The sequence below is a fragment of the Pseudophryne corroboree genome, chromosome 3, assembly GCF_028390025.1.
Source record: "Pseudophryne corroboree isolate aPseCor3 chromosome 3, aPseCor3.hap2, whole genome shotgun sequence".
In the NCBI taxonomy this organism is placed as follows: Eukaryota; Metazoa; Chordata; class Amphibia; order Anura; family Myobatrachidae; genus Pseudophryne; species Pseudophryne corroboree.
In genome coordinates this window covers 430,804,255-430,827,693 of record NC_086446.1, presented here as the reverse complement: position 1 = coordinate 430,827,693, position 23,439 = coordinate 430,804,255, and the positions used below count along the sequence as shown (strand labels likewise).

The 23,439-nt window shown below is 46.2% G+C and overlaps 1 protein-coding gene across 8 annotated transcripts in view; it reads right to left on the bottom strand.

Annotated features, from left to right (window-relative positions):
• Positions 1-23,439, bottom strand: part of CDK5RAP1 (CDK5 regulatory subunit associated protein 1) — a 161,835-nt gene that overhangs the window by 20,415 nt on the left and 117,981 nt on the right. The window lies entirely within an intron of this gene.

Genomic DNA, 23,439 nt, shown 5'->3' with positions numbered 1-23,439 from the left:
AGTCTAATTTCTCTATACTAAGGGGTATATTTACTAACATTCGTAATTCTCCCGATTTGGTGGGAGAATAATCACGAATGACATTGAAAGTGTAAAACTGCAACTTTTTGAATTTATTACGACTAATTTACTAAGCTGTCGTATTCTGCATTTTCGTTTTTTCCGATGTCGATGTCATTCGTTTTTTCCCCAGTGTTTTATGGCAGTGATAAGCAAAACACTGCTGACTTTAACACAATGAATCACGTCTGGATCTGTGAGATCCGTGCTGGGGTTCATTGTGCTTTTTTTTAATTAAATAGTGTAAAATGTAAAAAAAAATTGCGTGGGGTCCCCCCTCCTAAGCATAACCAGCCTCGGGCTCTTTGAGCCGGTCCTGGTTGCAGAAATATGGGGAAAAAATGGGCAGGGGTTCCCCCATATTTAAACAACCAGCACCGGGCTCTGTGCCTGGTTCCAAAAATACGGGGGACAAAAAGCGTAGGAGTTCCCCGTATTTTTTAAACCAGCACTGGGCTCCACTAGCTGGACAGATAATGCCACAGCCGGGGGTCACTTTTATACAGTGCCCTGCGGCCATGGCATTAAATATCCAACTAGTCACCCCTGGCCGGGGTACCCTGGGGAAGTGGGGACCCCTTCAATCAAGGGGTCTCCCCCCCAGCCACCCAAGGGCCAGGGGTGAAGCCCGAGGCTGTCCCCCCCATCCAAGGGCTGCGGATGGGGGGCTGATAGCCTTTGTTCAAAGTGATTGATATTGTTTTTAGTAGCAGTACTACAAGGCCCAGCAAGCCTTCCCCGCAAGCTGGTACTTGGAGAACCACAAGTACCAGCATGCGGCGGAAAAACTGGGCCGCTGGTACCTGTAGAACTACTACTAAAAAAAATACCCCAATAAAGACAACACACACACACCTTGAAAGTATAACTTTAATACATCCATCCACACCTCCATATACACATACTTACCTTATGTTCCCACGCAGGTCGGTCCTCTTCTCCAGTAGAATCCATGGTGTACCTGTTGAAAAAATTATACTCACCAAATCCAGTGTAGAAGGCTCCTCGGTAAATCCTTTTGTAATCCACGTATTTGTAAAAATAAAAAAACGGATACCCGACCACGCACTGAAAGGGGACCCATGTTTTCACATGGGTCCCCTTTCCCTGAATGCCTGGAACCCCCTCTGGCTTAAGTCCAAGAAGGTTCCATCAGCCAATCAGGGAGCGCCACGTTTGGCACCCTCCTGATTGGCTGTGTGCTCCTGAACTGTATGACAGGCGGCACACGGCAGTGTTACAATGTAGCGCCTATGTGCTCCATTGTAACCAATGGTGGGAACTTTTTGCTCAGCGGTGAGGTTACTCTCGGTCAACCGCTGAGCAAAAAGTTCCCACCATTGGTTACAATGGAACGCATAGGCGCTACATTGTAACACTGCCGTGTGTCACCTGTCATACAGTACAGGAGCACACAGCCAATCAGGAGGGTGCCAAACGTGGTGCTCCCTGATTGGCTGATGGAACCTTCTTGGACTTAAGTCAGAGGGGGTTCCAGGCATTCGGGGAAAGGGAACCCATGTGAAAACATGGGTCCCCTTTCAGTGCGAGGTCGGGTATCCGTTTTTTTATTTTTACAAGTACGTGGATTACAAAAGGATTTACCGAGGAGCCTTCTACACTGGATTTGGTGAGTATAACTTTTTCAACAGGTACACCATGGATTCTACTGGAGAAGAGGACCGACCTGCGTGTGTATATGGAGGTGTGGATGGATGTATTAAACTTATACTTTCAAGGTCTGTGTGTGTTGTCTTTATTGGGGTATTTTTGTAGTAGTAGTTCTACAGGTACCAGCGGCCCAGTTTTCCGCCGCATGCTGGTACTTGTGGTACTCCAAGTACCAGCTTGCGGGGGAGGCTTGCTGGGCCTTGTAGTACTGCTACTAAAAACAATATCAATCACTTTGAACAAAGGCTATCAGCCCCCCATCCGCAGCCCTTGGATGGGGGGGGACAGCCTCGGGCTTCACCCCTGGCCCTTGGGTGGCTCTGGGGGGGGGACCCCTTGATTGAAGGGGTCCCCACTCCCCCAGGGTACCCCGGCCAGGGGTGACTAGTTGGATATTTAATGCCATGGCCGCAGGGCACTGTATAAAAGTGACCCCCGGCTGTGGCATTATCTGTCCAGCTAGTGGAGCCCGGTGCTGGTTTCAAAAATACGGGGGACCCCTACGCTTTTTGTCCCCCGTATTTTTGGATCCAGGACCAGGCGCAGAGCCCGGTGCTGGTTGTTTAAATATGGGGGAACCCCTGTCCATTTTTTCCCCATATTTCTGCAACCAGGACCGGCTCAAAAAGCCCAAGGCTGGTTATGCTTAGGAGGGGGGACCCCACACAATTTTTTTTAGGAAAAATTAACACTTTCCCACCCCTTCCCACTGATATACATGCACGGATCTCATGGATCCGTGCATGCCTATCCAATCACGGCTCAAAAAAGCAGGTCTGGTTTTTTTTAGCACTTTTTTACGATTTGTAATTTTTCACGGCAGTGTTTGGCTATTTTGAGATTTGCACTTTTTAGTAAATGACCGAGTTCTACTAATTTGCTGGCGTATTTGACCGATGGTGTATTCATTCGTATTTTATTTTCAGGACTTCGAAAAAGATACGAATGCCCTCATCACTGCCGTGATTTGAGTTTAGTAAATTCCCGAGATGACACTTTGAAGAAAAAACGGCATCTCGGTCAAAATCGGTAGCTTGGTAAATATACCCCTAAGTCTGCACAAAACAGATACAGAGAGAGATGTGAGGAAGTGGGACAGACGAGGAGACAAAGATGGAAGGACGAGGGGGGAGACTGATAAGAGCTGGATGGAAGATGGGGAGACAGATGAAAGAGTGCTGGATGAAAGGAAGAGAGGGAGACGGGAAAGAGAGAGATGGATAAAAGGAGGAGGGTGAGATGGATGAGAGAGAGAGAGAGAGATATTAAAGGGAGAGAAAGGGAGAGGGATGGGAAGAAGAGCAGCGGATGAGGGAAAGAAGCGTAAGAAGAAAGAAAGAAAGAAAGAAAGAAAGAAAGAAAGAAAGAAAGAAAGAAAGAAAGAAAGAAAGAAAGAAAGAAATATGGGAAGAGGAGAGAGTGAAAGAAAGAGAAGGGAGTAACAGCCGAAAGACAAGGGTAGGGGAAGGAAAGATATGGAGAGGGGAAGAGAGGAAGCTGAAAGGACGACTGTAAGATGGGAGACAGAGATTTTGTCCTTTGTTCCCCACACTACCCTACCCCACAAGCTCGCTGCCTAGGTGTCATCCTTGACTCTGATCTGTCCTTTGTTCCCCACATTCAATCTGTCTCAAGATCATGTTACATGCATCTAAAAAACATATCCAAAATACGACCATACCTTACACAAGACACTGCTAAAACTCTAATCCACGCTCTCTCTATCTCCCGCATTGATTATTGCAATAGTCTCCTAACTGGTCTTCCCAAAACAAGACTCTCACCACTACAATCCATTGTGAATGCAGCGGCGAGGCTTATCTTCCTCGCTAGACGTTCATCGTCTGCAGATCCACTCTGTCAGTCCCTCCATTGGTTACCTGTACTCTACCGCATTCAATATAAAATACTTTTACTCACACACAAGGCCATTAACCATACTACACCAACGTACATCACTTCGCTTATCACAAAATATCTCCCAACCCGACCTCTGCGCTCTTCACAAGACCTGCGTCTCTCATCCACACTCATTACTCGCTCCCACTCACGACTGCAGGACTTTGATCGGGCTGCACCCACCCTGTGGAATGCCCTACCACGCATAATAAGACTCTCCTCTAGTCTCCAAACCTTCAAACGTTCCCTCAAAACTCACCTCTTTAGGCAACCATACCAAATTCCAGAACCGCCCACATAACTTTCATAAACCTTCCTATCAAATTACATCCACTCTGTACAGTCCACACATATCCTCACATGTCTTCTCATTCTATGCAATAGATAGCACCTTTCCTTGTGTACATATGCCTATTTCCCTATAGATTGTAAGCTTGCGAGCAGGGCCTTCCTACCTCTATGACTGTTATCACCCAGTTTGTTATTGTTATTTCAAATTGTAAAGCGCAACGGAATTTGCTGCGCTATATAAGAAACTGTTAATAAATAAATAAATAAATAAGTGGAGGAAGAGAAAGAGAAAAAAAAAAGCTAATACAAGTCTTTCTTTACGTTTAATGTTTTTTCTCTAACATAATATTATTGTAGTATCAATAAATAGATAAGTGTTATATTACATTATATCTATCTTAGGAACCGATTATATATATTTGGACCATAAAATGCTTTGCAGCTCAAAAAAAAAAAAGATTTTCCATTTAACTCTGCTTCTGCTAAAGTTGCAGTTGCCGGTTATATTTTATATATTATGTGTGCATACATATATCTATATAATAATTCTGAAAGGTCTGTCTCGCCTCCAACATACATGCACAATGGGAGCCAAGGTGTGTGCCTCAGCTGCTCCCAATGCTAGGGAGACGGGACAGGATTTGCCCTAGGAGATAAACCTGGTCAGAAGGGATGAGGGGACAAACTGAGGTACTGCAGATCCTTTGCAGCACCATATAAACTATTTATTTATTTTTATATATATATATATATAGATATTATTATTATTATTTTTTGTCTTAGTCAAAAATATTACATACATACCACATACAAACTCCAAACAGATGGGTCCCTGTCCATGCGTTTTGCGCACATACGGTAGCATACGCATTCGCACAGTAAAGCCACAAAAGACATTTTCAAAATATTCATACAACACAGACAAAACATGTTTGCAATCATTATGTATTAAATTATATAATAGAGTTTAACATCAGATATATATGTATTATTGGAACGGAACAAGATAAACATGTCATGCTTGGTGTCAAAATGATCAGGGGAATGAGTGTGTTGGTTTGATTGCAATGGGTGGATTGTGGCACATTGCACCGATTAGTTATGATTAAATGTATGAATATGATGCCACAATTCTAAAGTGAATAAAGGATTTCGTGAAGGACAGCATGTATGCAGAAAGAAACCAGTGGCTAACCCCTAGGATTTCATCATCAAGCTGGACGTTGCTTGCAAATGAACTGACCAATAACACATCATGAATGAGAGCTCTCCCTCCCCCGGACCAAAAACAGAAGACTCAGTCCCAGACATGTACTTCCCCCAGTACACAGTATATAGGTATTTACCCTCACCCAGGAAGTTCTGTTTAGTTGCTGTTGATTCAGATTCAAAGATGGAAAGGACTGGGCATTGAGGGACAGGGTAAAGTATGCCAGCTGTAATTGATCCTTATGTAACTACAACTGCTTCTTGTGTAATTGTAACTCTGTAACCATATAGATATTGTACATGTGTTATATTGTATGTATACCCTTTTAATATCAAATATATACAACTCTGAGCGTTGGACCTCAGCTTACAATGTGTGCGTGTGCTTGCTTTCTCTTAAGGGATGTAGTGTTAGATTTGTATTTCATTAGACCATGAGGAAGGCGTGCAGATAGCTCAGTGTTGTGTTTATACCTATGTGCTGTATTTTTGCAAACAAGCCTCTATATACTGCTAACGTAATGAAAAGACATGGTGTTGTGCCCAGACCTGTCTGGCTCATTTTTTCACACATTCTCTCTCTCTATAGCATTCCTCAAACTGTTTATCATCCTCCAATCTCATTCTCCATCTCTCTCTCCCCCTCTTTTAAGCACTTGATTTATTTTCTAGATAATCAGCAGTACCTTTTTCATCATCTTTGCTTTTGTACTTTTTGGGATGTCCTCACTTCTTTTTTCTATACCAGTAACAGTGCATGTTTTCCAAATCATTTAGCTGAAGCACAGTTGAGTCAATTGACTAACACAATAAATCTATAGGTGGTACTAATTATCGCTAAGGATACCTTGAAAACACACACTGTTAGTGTTTCATGGGGCTCTGAGAAACACTCTTCTATACTATCATCCACTTTTGGTTGTGGATAATGTTTTGATGTTCTTATTGGTTGATTATCATGAGTGTTTGTTTCTTCATGAGGTGATATGTGATGAGTGAGTGTGCTATCACACTTACAGAGATTTGGAGGATCCACAGATTTGACACTACTAATGGACTCCCCAGTTTTATCTAAGTACCATCACAAGATGGGATCGACATAGCTGCCGGAAGTCTGCAGGTTGCGGCCATCCAAACCAGCATAGGGTGAAATTTGTAGAGCAATATTAGAAGTCATTAGAAGACTCCAGAGGCACAGAAAGTGAGGCACTGCAGACAAGAGTACTGTAGTTGCTGGAATGTGATGGATGCTAATGGTATAGAAACTCTGAAGGTTCATAACAATAAACCTGAGGAACAAAGGAGCAGAGTAGTACACGGAGACACTTAGAAGGACTAGAGCCGGAAATATCAATCCTTGCTGATGACACAAGCATCAAGAGACTGAAGGACTCAGGGACCACCAGGATCCAGGAAACGATTACAGGATGAATAGCCATGACTGACCTAGTATCTAGGGCAGGAGTTGTCAAATCGCTGAATGCAATCGACCACGACACTCGACTGGTCAATCACGGTGAACGTAAAGCAGCAGCCAATAAGAAGTAGATTGATTCTTATTGGCTAGCTGTGCCAAACTGAAGACCGTGTGGGTTGAAGCCACAGTAACCTCTGTCAGCGGTCACTGTAACAGCAATAGCCAATAGGAAACAGGTTGTCACATGTAACATCCTCCATTGCACTGATGACAGTGTATGTAGTTATGTCAGCGGTCACAATACCGGCACCTACATCCGAAAACCTCACCATCCCGATGGTCGGCATGCCCACCAACAGGGACTATTCCCACTCGTGGGTGTCCACGACACCCATAGAGTGGAAATAGAACCTGTGGTGAGCCCGCAAGGTGTTTCGTTGTGCTCGCCCCCTCCGCTGGCCACCTAACAGCCGGGATCCCGACATCGGTATAGCGACCGGCAGTCACACATACTCAACCCGGTGACAGAGCCAGATAAAGAGGGGATCACAAGGGGGGGACCCTGGACCACTCAAGACTGGCGAGCATAGCAGCAACTGCAGCTGCCCATCATGCCACCCACACAGTGCTCTGGAGTATGCAATGAGGCTGCTGGCACGCAGCTGAGGGCAGGGGTGGACTAGGAGTTCTTTTCCTTCAAATATTTTAATTTTATTCTATGGGGTACAATGTTTATTTTTATTTTTGCTGTGATGGACAATGGTTTTTTTTTTCCTTTCGAGCAAATGTTTGTGTGTGTTCTTTTTTCCTCTGTAGACCAGTGTTTTATTCCTGTGGAGATGAATGTGTGATTTTGACAGGACAGCCCACACGCCACTTGCCGTGAGACCATGCCCCCTTTTTTTGGGTGTACACAAATGTGCGTACTTGGTAGAGCACAAAAGCTTCTCAGTTTTTAGAGCAAATCATCAAGTGCAGAAGTCTGGATACCCCTAATCTAGGGGTTTAAATACAATACTCTACATGTAGCCAAGGGTTCATCTGACAGAAAGATAATGACCCAAAAGCACCAGGCAGTGGTGTAACCACCAGTGATGCATCTAGAGAAAGGAGAAGGATCTCCGAAAAGTTGAAAGTAGATTGGACGTTATAGAGAGACGTCCCCTAATGCTTGAGGCTGTTGCTGGTTCATCATTCTGTGACCACATAGGAAGGTCAAAGACAGAGTCCACAGACTCCTCCAATAGAGGGTATGGAGTACTCTAATACATTGCTGCATATACAAATGTGTTTTAATTTCTTTTAGTATTTATAATAAATTGTTGTGTGGAGACAAACAATTGTGTTTATTTTTATGACACACAGACACGGCGACATATATCACTTATACCATCTGGAGAAAAGGGACTGTATAGAGACCTGCAGATCCACAGACCAGACCTATTTGATGTGTGCAAGATACCTTTATGTAAATGAAGCAAAGGATTTTTAAGTACAGTAAGCGTCAGTCCTTTTTGATCAAGTGAAGCAAGATCTGAAATTAACAAGGACAGAACACATACAGCAGGAGGACTTGTAAAATCAAGGACTTAGCTTACATAGAGCTCAGCGCTGTGTGCTCACTTTCTCTTTGTCTCTATATGTAATTATTGGGTGCTGGTGTACACCTCTAGTGAGACTAGCAGCAGACGCTGATAGCGCAGAGCAAAAAACCTTCTTTTACTGACACGTGGTGTAACCAGAATGGGGCAAGTGGGACACATGCCTTGGCCTCTGGGCCAGGGTGGAAGGGGGTGCTGGGAAACCCAGAAATCAGTTTTAAACTTTGTTGGGCACACTCATTCACTGCAAATACAAATCACATGATAATACAGCAGGGGAGATCCCTTGCAGCGCTCTTAAGACTTACATCAATCTTGTGAGACAGATGTTGATCTGTACCCCTCACCTAACCGACCCACCTCCTCCTGGGGTCTCTACACGACCTGTGACTGACCCCCTCTCTTACAAGAGCTGTTCAGGATTTTGCAAAAGTTCACAGCTCCTACTTCTTGTCCCACGGGCTCTTCTCCACCCAGTCACAGTACCCATGGTTTGTACAATGCACAGTGACAGACTGATTTGTAAGAGGTGAGTAGGGGTGGAGAGAGGATGGGGCATCACTGAGGTGCGTGTTACATATTGTGTAATATGACCTATTCATTGTTATAGCTGATTGTTTTTTACACTGTGTGGTTTTGAACTGTACGTTGTTATAGAGGTGTATGTGTGCTGTACACTGCGGTGTGAGCTCTGTATTGTTATAGGGCTTTGTGTGACCTTTGACTTGCTATAGATAGGTTTGCTGTGCTTTGTGTAATGTGATTTGTGATGATGTGTGCACTGTACACTTTGAAATGTGAACTGTGTATCATTATATGGGTATGTGTTACGTACTATGTATTATAACCTACAGTAAGTATTGTCACTAGATGTATGGGGTGGATTGGACATAAAGGGGTCAATTCAATTCACAGCGAGTTCATCAGGGCGCAAGTAACTTACAGCACCGCCTGAGTCGCGGATTTTTGTTCACAAACCCATAGGGCAGTGTACAAAAATCCGCGAGTCCGAGGTGAAGTTGGGTAGAAAGGGGGGCGAATTGCAGAGCTGTTGAGTCTTTCAACACCCCTGCACTGGCAACTCATCCCCTTCGCAAGTAATTGGATTAATCCCAAAGTGTACATCTGCAATATAAATGGATAAGTGGATTCAGTTAGGCAGAGTTTACTGAAAAGCTTTCCACCTCTGCCGTTACGTGGGATGGCTTCTACCGTAGTTATCCTTGGCCTCTTTTGGCGTCCAAACGGTCAATATGTATAGCATATCATTATTAATTCTTACGAGAATTGAATATTATAACGAGATTTATGGTAAGAATTTACCGTTGTTAAATCTCTTTCTGCGAGGTACACTGGGCTCCACAGGGAATAACATCTGGGGAGTAGAGTAGGATCTTAACCCGAGGCATCAACAGGCTCAAAGCTTCGACTGTTCCCAAGATGCATAGCGCCGCCTCCGTGCACAGGAACTCAGTAACCCCGCCTCCGTGCACACTCACCGCAGGAGAGGGTGTCAGCGGCTAATGCCATACCAACCCAAAGAAGCTAAGTGCGTCAAGGTGGGTGCCCTGTGGAGCCCAGTGTACCTCGCAGAAAGAGATTTAACAACAGTAAGTTCTTACCATAATTCTCGTTTTCTGCTGCAGGGTACACTGGGCTCCACAAGGAATTACATCGGGGATGTCCTAAAGCAGTTCCTTATGGGAGGGGATGCACTGTAGCGGGCACAAGAACCCGGCGTTCAAAGGAAGCATCCTGGGAGGCGGAAGTATCAAAGGCATAGAACCTAATGAATGTGTTCACTGAGGACCACGCAGCCGCCTTGCACAATTGTTCAAGGGTTGCACCACGGCAGGCCGCACAAGAAGGTCCAACAGACCGAGTAGAATGGGCCGTAATGGTAGCAGGAGCTGGAAGACCATCCTGTACATAAGCATGTGCAATCACCATTCTAATCCATCTGGCCAAGGTCTGCTTATTAGCAGGCTAGTCACGTTTGTGAAAACCAAACAGTACGAAGAGAGATTCAGACTTCCGAATGGAAGCACCACATCCAAAGACCGCTCTCCAGAAGACAACTCCGGAGAATTAAAGGCAGGAACCACAATCTCCTGGTTAAGGTGGAAGGAAGACACTACCTTAGGAAGGTAACCAGGGCGTGTTCTAAGAACTGCCCGATCACTGTGAAAAATCAGATAGGGGGACTTACAGGATAAGCCACCCAGGTCTGAAACACGTCTAGCAGAGGCAATGGCTAGCAGAATCAAGACCTTAAAGGAAAGCCACTTAATATCTGCGGATGCAAGAGGTTCAAATGGAAATTCTTGCAAGGCCTCCAAGACCACCGACAAATCCCAAGGGGCCACAGGTGGGACATAAGGAGGCTGAATGCGCAACACACCCTGAGTGAAGGTATGAACATCAGGCAGAGATGCAATTTTTCTCTGAAACCATACCGACAAAGCATAAATATGAACCTTGAGGGAGGCTAGACGAAGACCTAAGTCCAGGCCTTGCTGTAAAAAAGCCAAAAGTTTGGCTGTACTAAACTTGTAAGCGTCATGACGGTTATTTGCACACCAAGCAAAGTAAGAATTCCAGACCCTATGGTAAATCCGAGCAGAGGACGGCTTACGGGCCTTCAACATAGTTTGAATGACCGCCTCCGAAAAACCTTTGGCCCTCAGTACGGAATCTTCAAGAGCCACAACGTCAAAGCCAGTCAGGCCAGATCCTGGTAGACACAAGGGCCCTGAATGAGGAGGTCTGGTCGTTGTGGAAGTAGAAGCGGACGCCCTAGCGAGAGGCCCTGGAGGTCTGAGAAACAATGCCGTCTGGGCCACGCGGGAGCAATCAGAAGTAGTATACCGCCTTCTTGTTTGAACTTCCTTATCAGTCTGGGCAGTAGAGACACTGGATGGAACACATATGGCAACCGAAAGTTTCACAGGATTGCCGGTGCATCCAAGAACGCTGCTTGAGGATCCCTTGTTCTTGCTCCGAAGACTGGAACCTTGTGGTTGTGTCGAGATGCCATCAGATCTACATCTGGAGTGCCCCACTTGTCCACGAGGAGTTGAAATACTTCTCCACTCCCCGGCGTGCACCTCCTGACAACTGTGAAAGTCTGCTTCCTAGTTGAGGACCCCCAGAATGAACACCGCCGATATGGCTGGTAGATGGCGTTCCGCCCATTGAAGAATCCTTGATACTTCCCTCATTGCCATGCGGCTTTGAGTGCCGACGATGATTCATGTACACCACTGTGGTGGCGTTGTCCGACTGTACCTGAACAGGTCTGTTCTGAATTAGATGCTGGGCCAGGTTCAGTACGTTGAACACCGCCCGCGGTTCTAGAATGTTTACTGGGAGGCGAGATTCCCCCTTGGTCCACCGACCCTGAAAGGAGCATTGCTCCAATACTGCGCCCCAGCCTCTCAGACTGGCATGCGTCGTCCGAAGGACCCAGTTGGAGATCCAGAAGGGACGACCCCAGCTCAAACGTCAGTCCTACAGCCACCAGCTAAGTGACAGATGGACCTCCGGAGACAAGGAGATCATGTGGGCCCTTGTCGGTGAGGCAGGCCAACCCATTTGGCAAGAATCAGTTTCTGCAGAGGGAATGAATGGAATTGAGTGTACTCCACCATGTCGAAAGCCAACACCATGAGACCTAGCACTTGCATCGCCGAATGTATTGACACTTGCGGAGGAGACAGAAAGTATTGAATCTTGTCCTGAAGTTTCAGGACCTTCTCCTGAGACAAGGACAACTGCTGGTTGCGGGTGTCCAATAACGCTCCCAGGTGCACCATGCTCTGAGCAGGGACCAGGAAAGATTTCTTCCAGCGGATGAGCCACCCATGAGCTTGCAGAAACTGGATAGTCAGATCCAGATGGCGTAGGAGAACTTTTGGGGAATTTGCCAGGATCAACAAGTCATCGAGATGCGGTAGGATCCTGGCCCCTTGACGGCGGAGTACAGCCGTCATTACCGCCATGACAGTGGTGAAGAGTCGCGGAGCCGTGGTCAAGCCAAAAGGTAACGCCCGAAATTGGTAATGGAGGTTGACCACAGCAAACCTCAAGTACTGCTGATGCGACATTGCAATAGGAATATGCACGTAAGCATCCTGTATGTCCAATGAGACCATATAATCCCCAAGTTCCAAGACCAGAAAAACAGAGCGAAGGGTTTCCATACGAAACTCGGAAACCCTGACAAATATACTTGTACTACCACTCCTGTGTCCAGGAGGGACTGTACCACCGAATGAAGAGTTTTTGCCCTCACCTGATCTGAAGGGACGTCTGTCAGGCAAAAATCGATGAGGGGACGTTTCTTGAAGGATATGGCGTAACCTCGAGTGACGACTTCCCGTAACCAGGCATCAGAAGTGGTCTTCAACCATTCCTGGGTAAATCCTAGAAGTCGGCCTTCAACCCTGGGATCCCCCAGGGGAGGCCTGTCATCATACAGCAGGCTTGCCAGTTTTGGAAGCAGGCTGACGGGCAGCCCAGGCCCATTTGGGTTTGGGCTTAGTAGGTTTGGAAGTGCGACCGTGTTTCGGGTACGCCTGACCTTTTGCTTTTCCCAGAGGACGAAAGAAACGAGAGGAAATACTCTTAGCCTTCGGCACCGAAGGAGCAGTACTAGGCAGACATGCCATTTTAGCAGGAGCTAAGTCAGCCACTATCTTGTTGAGGTCTTCTCCAAAAAGAATGTCTCCCTTAAAAGGGAGCACCTCCAGGGTTTTCTTGGAGTCCAGATCAATGGACCAGGACCGCAACCAAAGAATCCGGCGAGCCAGGATAGATGTAGTAGAAGTCTTGGCCGCCAGAATACCGGCATCAGTAGCCGCCTCCTTCACTTAATGTGAAGCTGTGACAATATACGACAGGCATTGTTTAGCATGATCAGAAGCATTGGAAGGCAACTCTGCCTCCAACTCCTTGGCCCACGCCTCAATGGCCTCTGCAGCCCAAGTTGCTGCAATAGTGGGCCTATGAGCATCACCAGTAAGGGTGTAAATTGCCTTTAAACAACCCTCCACACGCTTATCCGTCGGATAGGGAGCCAGCATCTTCTTGTGAGGTGTGAATTTCCTACCTGGAGTTTCCCAGAATTCCTGACATATGTCCACTAAGTGGTCAGAGTGAGGTAAAACTTGCTTAACCACTTTCTTACGTTTGAACCTGTCCGGTTTCTTAGGAACAACATCAAACTCTGCGTCATCAGTGATCTGAAGAATCATCCTGATCGCCTCCAAAAAGTCAGGAACATCTACCTGTAACCCAGCCTCCCCATCAGAACTATCAGGATCAGAATCTGAGGGGTCAGTATAAACACCATCCTCATCAGATGATGTGTCTGGGACAGTGGTAGACTGTGAAAAAGTAATGACCCGTTTGGATAACCCCTTGCTCTTAGGCTGGCGAGAGTCAGAATTCTTTTTAGACAGTGACCGGTTTAATTGCTGTAACTGACTGGAGATTTGATCTGCTCAGGGCGGATTAACTGCAGGGACCATAATCTGTTGTACCGTCACAGGAGGTCCTATAGGGGGTGAAGTTTAGTTACAAGTGTAGTTAATATAGAGGAAAATGTAGCACAAGGTGGGTCATTTTGAACCCCCGTTGCCACTATTCCACTGGGGGGTAGGGAACCCCCAGAACCTGAACTTTCTGCTGCCAAGTTTTCCTCAAACATGCCTACAGAGTGTACAATATCAGCAACAATATACCTAACAAGCACTCCCTGTGCAGCTTATATATTCCGCAAACAGGGAATTCAATAGGTATATGGTGACTAAAGATCACAAAGAAACATACAAAATGAGTATATCTTGTGAGACGCCTATATCAGATAATAAACCTGACGCACTGAGCCCCCTCAGGTCATAGAATATAGGGATAGCAATCTGAGTAAGAGACACGAAATGGAGGTCACACAGCACACACATATAGTCACAGTGTACAATGCAGAAATTATGACATGCAATAAAACTGCACTGTACTAACAATACAAAGTAATACTCAGTATAGTTATATAATTAGTAGATATATCAATGCACAGTAAATACTGGATGTATATCATAGGGTACTTGTACTATATAACCCTGACCAAATGCACTGTTTCTTAACTAACACTGTCAACAGAAACGTAGAATACTTAAGTGTCTTGTAAAATGCACAGCGCTGACAAGCAGGCGGCTTTACAAAGGAGGATTTGCCCAAACAGTTCCAGGAACATGCTGCTCTGTGTAATGGCGCCCAAACACTGACTGGGAGTGAGATATATGCAGCTCCAGGGCGGGAACATTACTGTAAATGGCGCCCTGGGGCTGAGGATGGGCTACAGGTCCAAGCCTTATTCCCCCTGCTGGACCTCACCACTGGTACTATGGGCTGTAATAAAAACGGGTTTTATGAGGAAAAAAACGACCTGTGCCCTTGAGGTTTAGTGGAGTCCCTGCCCGAACACAGTGTCCACGCCAGAGCGTGCGGCCCACCTCCCACCGGCCGCGCCAGACCACAATTTCAGTGGGACCCGCCTAGGGGACCCACTTACCTCCTCCCTGAGTGCGGCCACGCGATCCAGGAGAACTTCGGCGAGTGTGTGACTAACGGGGAAGTAAGTACCCGGCAACCAGGGCACAGGAGTAAACAGCACCGGTGGGGAAGGTTATGGAGCTTCAGCAGGACATGTCAGACTGACATCTATCACTGCTGCAGTCCTTGAAGTCTTCTATCTTCGCTTAGAAAAGCTCTCTCAGGGCTGCTGGACCAGCCCACCTGTTGTATGCCTGCTTACTGCATGGCACCAACTACAAAACTGAGCTACTGTGCACAGAGGCGGGGTTATAGAGGAGGCAGCGCTATGCATCTTGGGAACAGTCAAAGCTTTGAGCCTGTTGGTGCCTCGGATCAAGATCCTACTCTACACCCCGATGTTATTCCCTGTGGAGCCCAGTGTACCCCGCAGCAGAACTCTGAATTAACATTTAGACATCAAATATATGTGTTATCAGAAAGAATCGATAGAAGAGATATTTTACAAGTATTTTTTTACTATTAAAATGGTCTTGAATTGAATAAAGCTTATATTCTGTAGATCAGAAGTGTGTGGCATATGAAAAACAAGTACGTAAAAGGATGGCCGAGTAGTACAGGCGGACTATTTTGTTGTTGTTGTACTATACAGTGAATAATGGAAATACTGAACAAATGGCATGCTGGTTCCAAAGTGACAGTGATTGTTGCGGCTGATGAAATGAAGAGCTGTCAGGTCTAAATGAAAACCTGAATCTATCTTGTTTTGTTTAAAAAAACAAAAACTACAATACAATACTTTACTCTTCTATTAATTATATTTGCATGCTCCTAAAAAATGTGGCCTTGTGGCCCACAGGTATTAATGCAGTGTGTATATCAAGTCACATTTTGCAGTTATAATACCTTGTTATAAAATACCTATCTTTGTATATACCAAACAAAAAACCCAGCACTCTCCTCAGCAGCTTCATTCACCTTAATGCTTTAATATACATCTAAATAAATAATGGGGTTTTGGTTTATGAATTGTACAAGCATGTAAGCTTGCGGCCCACTCCACGGGACCCCATTTCACCGCAAGTCCTACTCTATCTTTGTATATATTAATTAATATTGTTAATAGTGCTGCTATAAGCATGCAATTGTGGCTGATCGATACTAGCACAAGATGTATACTTTATTTCTGTTGCTGCTAACTTGAGACAAAGGATTTACATATGTAAGTGCTGTATTGTCAATATGCATAAAGTGAGTTGAAGTTGCAATGGTTACGGTATACACTTTGTGTACCATATCCTTGACAAAAGATGTAAATACATCTGAAACGCTGGCGGTGTGGTGTGTTATTGAAAGTCGCGGAGTGCTGCCTGCCTGTCATACATGTATACACTGCTCAAAAAAATAAAGGGAACACTAAAATAACACATCCTAGATCTGAATGAATTAAATATTCTTATTAAATACTTTGTTCTTTACATAGTTGAATGTGCCGACAACAAAATCACACAAAAATTATCAATGGAAATCAAATTTATTAACCCATGGAGGTCTGGATTTGGAGTCACACTCAAAATTAAAGTGGAAGACACACTACAGGCTGATCCAACTTTGATGTAATGTCCTTTAAACAAGTCAAAATGAGGCTCAGTAGTGTGTGTAGCCTCCACGTGCCTGTATGACCTCCCTACAACGCCTGGGCATTCTCCTGATGAGGTGGTGGATGGTCTCCTGAGGGATCTCCTCCCAGACCTGGACTAAAGCATCTGCCAACTCCTGGACAGTCTGTTGGTGGATGGAGCGAGACATGATGTCCCAGATGTGCTCAATTGGATTCAGGTCTGGGGAACAGGCGGGCCAGTCCATAGCATCAATGCCTTCGTCTTGCAGGAACTGCTGACAAACTCCAGCCACATGAGGTCTAGCATTGTCTTGCTTTAGGAGGAACCCAGGGCCAACCGCACCAGCATATGGTCTCACAAGGGGTCTGAGGATCTCATCTTGGTACCTAATGGCAGTCAGGCTACCTCTGGCGAGCACATGGAGGGCTGTGCGGCCCCACAAAGAAATGTCACCCCACACCATTACTGACCCACTGCCAAACCGGTTATGCTGGAGGATGTTGCAGGCAGCAGAACGTTCTCATAGGCATCTCCAGACTCTGCCACATCTGTCACGTGCTCAGTGAGAACCTACTTTCATCTGTGAAGAGCACAGGGTGCCAGTGGCGAATTTGCCAATCTTGGTGTTCTCTGGCAAATGCCAAACGTCCTGCATGGTGTTGGGCTGTAAGCACAACCCCCACCTGTGGACGTCGGAACTCATACCACCCTCATGGAGTCTGTTTCTGATCGTTTGAGTAGACACGTGCACATTTGTGGCTTGCTGGAGGTCATTTTGCAGGGCTCTGGCAGTGCTCCTCCTGTTCCTCCTTGCACAAAGGCGGAGGTAGCGGTCCTACTGCTGGGTTGTTGCCCTCATACGGCCTCCTCCACGTCTCCTGATGTACTGGACTGTCTCCTGGTAGCGCCTCCATGCTCTGGACACTACGCTGACAGACACAGCAAACATTCTTGCCACAGCTCGCATTGATGTGCCATCCTGGATGAGCTGCACTACCTGAGCCACTTGTGTGGGTTGTAGGGATGTCATACAGGCACGTGGAGGCCACACATACTACTGAGCCTCATTTTGACTTGTTTTAAGGACATTACATCAAAGTTGGATCAGCCTGTAGTGTGTTTTTCCACTTTAATTTTGAGGGTAACTCCAAATCCAGACCTCCATGGGTTAATAAATTTGATTTCCATTAATAATTTTTTGTGTGATTTTGTTGTCAGCACATTCAACTATGTAAAGAACAAAGTATTTAATAAGAATATTTCATTCATTCAGATCTAGGATGTGTTATTTTAGTGTTCCCTTTATTTTTTTGAGCAGTGTATATATATATATATACACACACACACACACAGTATATATACACACACGATGTGTGCAGACGGCACTCAGAGACTTTCACAAGGTAAGTAGAAATCACGACAGGTTGTGTTTACTAAATCAACGTTTCGGGGGTCGAACCCCCCTCTTCAGGACACTACAAACACACTGGGGTGGCGAGTGCTGTGGTTTTATATATATATATATATATATATATGTTTCAATGCCTTCACCACCTGTGGCTCAGGTGTGTCTGGAAAAGGACAAGAGGCGGCACTCCAGGGACTTAAAAAAGCTTTTATGTGCAAAACATGGCAGGACAATAAAGTGCAAAAAAGTTAGGAAAACATGGAGGTCTTACGACGTTTTAAGGCAGCAAGCCTTTTCCTCAGGTAAGTTAACCCATGTGGAGTGTGATGTGCAGAAAGCGAGAACATCACACTCCACATGGGTTAACTTACCTGAGGAAAAGGCTTGCTGCCTTGAAACGTCGTAAGACCTCCATGTTTTCCTAACTTTTTTGCACTTTATTGTCCTGCCATGTTTTGCACATAAAAGCTTTTTTAAGTCCTTGGAGTGCCGCCTCTTGTCCTTTTCCAGACACACCTGAGCCACAGGTGGGGAAGGCATTGAAACTGCATTATTTCAAGGAGGGCACCCAGGCAGTTGCATTGCTGCACAGAGTGCCGGATGAGTACATTCTAATATATATATATAAATAAACACACACACACACACACATATATATATATATATACATATACACATATACATATACATACACATGCAGAGAACACATTTCCCCAGCACTCCAAGGGTAATTAGCAGTAAGATTCAAAAACTAAATGGTAGTGGAAAGTTCAGAGATCTTATTTATAGATATTTGCAAAGACATGGGCACATAAAGAAGGAAAACAGAGATGCAAATTAGAATACAAAAATAAGAATTTACTCACCGGTAATTCTATTTCTCGTAGTCCGTAGTGGATGCTGGGAACTCCGTAAGGACCATGGGGAATAGCGGGCTCCGAAGGAGGCTGGGCACTCTAGAAAGATCTTAGACTACCTGATGTGCACTGGCTCCTCCCACTATGACCCTCCTCCAAGCCTCAGTTAGGATACTGTGCCCGGACGAGCGTACACAATAAGGAAGGATTTTGAATCCCGGGTAAGACTCATACCAGCCACACCAATCACACCGTACAACTCGTGATATGAAACCCAGGTAACAGTATGAAACAACAGAGCCTCTCAACAGATGGCTCAACAATAACCCGATTTAGTTAACAATAACTATTTACAAGTATTGCAGATAAACCGCACTTGGGATGGGCGCCCAGCATCCACTACGGACTACGAGAAATAGAATTACTGGTGAGTAAATTCTTATTTTCTCTGACGTCCTAGTGGATGCTGGGAACTCTGTAAGGACCATGGGGATTATATCAAAGCTCCCAAACGGGCGGGAGAGTGCGGATGACTCTGCAACACCGAATGAGAGAACTCCAGGTCCTCCTCAGCCAGGGTATCAAATTTATAGAATTTTGCAAATGTGTTTGCCCCTGACCAAGTAGCAGCTCGGCAAAGTTGTAAAGCCGAGACCCCTCGGGCAGCCCAAGATGAGCCCACCTTCCTTGTGGAATGGGCATTGACAGATTTTGGCTGTGGCAGGCCTGCCACAGAATGCGCAAGCTGAATTGTACTACAAATCCAACGAGCAATAGTCTGCTTAGAAGCAGGAGCACCCAGCTTGTTGGGCGCATATAGGATAAACAACGAGTCAGATTTTCTGACTCCAGCCCTTCTGGAAACATACATTTTCAGGGCCCTGACCACGTCTAACAACTTGGAGTCCTCCAAGTCCCTAGTAGCCGCAGGCACCACAATAGGCTGATTCAGGTGAAACGCTGACACCACCTTAGGTAGAAACTGGGGACGAGTCCTCAATTCTGCCCTATCCATATGGAAAATCAGATAAGGGCTTTTACAAGACAAAGCCGCCAATTCTGATACTCGCCTGGCAGAAGCCAAGGCCAATAACATAACCACCTTCCACGTGAGATATTTCAGATCCACGGTTTTAAGTGGTTCAAACCAATGTGATTTTAAGAAACTCAACACCACGTTGAGATCCCAAGGTGCCACCGGAGGCACAAACGGGGGCTGAATATGCAGCACTCCCTTTACAAATGTCTGAACTTCAGGTACTGAAGCTAGTTCTTTCTGAAAGAAAATCGACAGAGCCGAGATCTGTACCTTAATGGAGCCCAGTTTTAGGCCCATATTCACTCCTGCTTGCAGGAAACGCAGAAATCGACCTAGTTGAAATTCCTCTGTTGGGGCCTTTTCGGCCTCACACCATGCAACATATTTCCGCCATATGCGGTGATAATGATTTGCTGTAACTTCTTTCCTGGCTTTAATAAGCGTAGGAATGACTTCCTCCAGAATGCCCTTTTCCTTCAGGATCCGGTGTTCAACCGCCATACCGTTAAACGCAGCTGCAGAGGAGGGAACACATAAACTGACTGGTACACCCATGGTGTTACCAGAGCGTCCACCGCTATCGCCTGAGGGTCTCTTGACCTGGCGCAATACCTCTCTAGTTTTTTGTTTAGACGGGACGCCATCATGTCCACCTGTGGACGACCCCACTGATTTGCAATCATTTGGAAGACTTCTGGATGAAGTCCCCACTCTCCCGGGTGGAGGTCGTGTCTGCTGAGAAAGTCTGCTTCCCAGTTGTCTACACCCGGAATGAACACTGCTGACAGTGCTAGTACATGATTTTCCGCCCATCGGAGAATTCTTGTGGCTTCTGCCATTGCCATCCTGCTTCTTGTGCCGCCCTGTCGATTCACATGGGCGACTGCCGTGATGTTGTCTGACTGGATCAGCACCGGCTGATGTAGGAGCAGGGATTTTGCTTGACTTAGGGCATTGTAGATGGCCCTTAGCTCCAGAATATTTATGTGAAAAGAAGTCTCCTGACTTGACCATAGTCCTTGGAAGTTTCTTCCCTTTGTGACTGCCCCCCAGCCTCGCAGGCTGGCATCCGTGGTCACCAGGACCCAGTCCTGTATGCCGAATCTGCGGCCCTCCAGAAGATGAGCACTCTGCAGCCACCATAGAAGAGACACCCTGGTTCTTGGAGTCAGGGTTATCAAGCGATGCATCTGAAGATGCGATCCGGACCACTTGTCCAACAGATCCCACTGAAAAATTCTGGCATGGAACCTGCCGAATGGAATTGCTTCGTAAGAAGCTACCATCTTTCCCAGGACCCGCGTGCAGTGATGCACCGATACCTGTTTTGGTTTCAGGAGGTCTCTGACTAGAGAAGACAACTCCCTGGCTTTCTCCTCCGGGAGAAACACTTTTTTCTGGGCTGTGTCCAGAATCATCCCCAGGAACATTAGACGTGTCGTCGGTACCAGCTGTGACTTTGGAATATTCAGAATCCAGCTGTGCTGGCGCAGCACTTCCTGAGATAGTGCTACTCCCACCAACAACTGTTCCTTGGACCGTGCCTTTATTAGGAGATCGTCCAAGTACGGGATAATTAAAACTCCCTTTCTTCGAAGGAGTATCATCATTTCCGCCATAACCTTGGTAAATACCCTTGGTGCCGTCTGGAATTGGTAATGGCAGTCCTGTACCACAAATCTGAGGTACTCCTGGTGAGGATGGTAAATGGGGACATGCAGGTAAGCATCCTTGATGTCCAGGGAAACCATGTAATCCCCCTCGTCCAGGCTTGCAATAACCGCCCTGAGCGATTCCATCTTGAACTTGAATTTTTTTATGTACTTGTTCAAGGATTTCAAATTTAAAATGGGTCTCACCGAACCGTCTGGCTTCGGTACCACAAATAGTGTGGAATAGTAACCCCGACCTCGTTGAAGTAGGGGTACCTTGATTATCACCTGCTGGGAATACAGCTTGTGAATTGCCGCTAGCACCGCCTCCCTGTCTGAGGGAGCAATCGGCAAGGCAGATTTTAGGAACCGGTGGGGTGGAGCCGCCTCGAATTCCAGCTTGTACCCCTGAGATACTACTTGAAGGATCCAGGGATCCACTTGTGAGCGAGCCCACTGATCGCTGACATTTTTGAGGCGGCCCCCCACCGTACCTGGCTCCGCCTGTGGAGCCCCACCGTCATGCGGCGGACTTAGAAGAAGAAGCGGGGGAGGACTTTTGCTCCAGGGAACATGCTGTTTGTTGCAGCCTTTTTCCCCTACCTCTGCCCCTAGACAGAAAAGACCCTCCTTTTCCACGCTTGCTTTTCTGTGTCCGAAAGGACTGAACCTGATAAAATGGCGCCTTCTTAGGCTGTGAGGGGACATGGGGTAGAAATGCTGACTTCCCAGACGTTGCTGTGGAAACTAGGTCGGAGAGACCATCCCCAAATAATTCCTCCCCCTTATAAGGCAAAACTTCCATGTGCCTTTTGGAATCTGCATCTCCTGTCCACTGGCGAGTCCATAAGCATCTCCTAGCAGAAATGGACAATGCACTTACTTTAGATGCCAGCCGGCAGATTTCCCTCTGTGCATCTCTCATATACAAGACTGAATCTTTGATATGGTCAATTGTTAGCAGAATCGTGTCTCTGTCTAGTGTGTCAATATTTTCTGACAATTTATCTGACCACGCAGCGGCAGCACTGCACATCCATGCTGACGCAATAGCTGGTCTAAGTATAATGCCTGAGTGTGTGTAAACAGACTTCAGGATCGCCTCCTGCTTTCTATCAGCAGGTTCCTTAAGGGCGGCCGTATCCTGTGACGGTAGTGCCACCTTTTTAGACAAACGTGTGAGCGCTTTATCCACCCTAGGGGGTGTTTCCCAGCGTAACCTATCCTCTGGCGGGAAAGGGAACGCCATTAGTAGCTTCTTAGGAATTACTAATTTTTTATCAGGGGAAAGCCACGCTTCTTCACACACCTCATTTAATTCATCTGAAGGGGGAAAAACTACGGGTAGTTTTTTCTCCCCAAACATAATACCCTATTTTGTGGTACCTGGATGTAAATCAGAAATGTTTAGCACCTCTTTCATTGCTTCAATCATGCAGTGAATGGCCCTGACGGGCATTAGATTCGACTCATCCTTGTCGACACTGGTGTCAGTATCAGTGTCGACATCTACGTTTGCCACCTGAGATAGCGGGCGTTTTAGAGCCCCTGATGCCCCTTGAGACACCTGGACAGGCACGAGCTGAAGACTCGGCTGTCCCACAGTTGGCATGTCGTCAAATTTTTTATGTAAAGAGTCTATACGTGCACTCATTTCTTTCCATAAGCTCATCCACTCAGGTGTCTGCCCCCCAGGGGGTGACATCCCTACTAAAGGCATCTGCTCCGCCTCCACATCATTATCCTCATCAAACATGTCGACACAGCCGTACCGACACACCCCACACACACAGGGAATGCTCAAACAGAGGACAGGACCCACAAAAAGCCCTTTGGGGGGACAGAGTAAGAGTATGCCAGCACACACCAGAGCACTATATATATACAGGGACTAACTGAGTTATGTCCCTAATAGCTGCTTTTCAATAAAATATAATATATATACTGCCAAATTGAATGCCCCCCCTCTCTTTTCCCTCTTACTGGTACTGTAGATTGCAGGGAAGAGCCAGGGAGCTTCCTTCCAGCGGAGCTGTGAGGGAAAAATGGCGCCAGTGTGCTGAGGAGATAGGCTCCGCCCCTTTTTCGCGGCCTATTCTCCCGCTTTTTATGGACTTCTGGCAGGGGTATTTACCTCATATATAGCCCCTGGGGCTATATA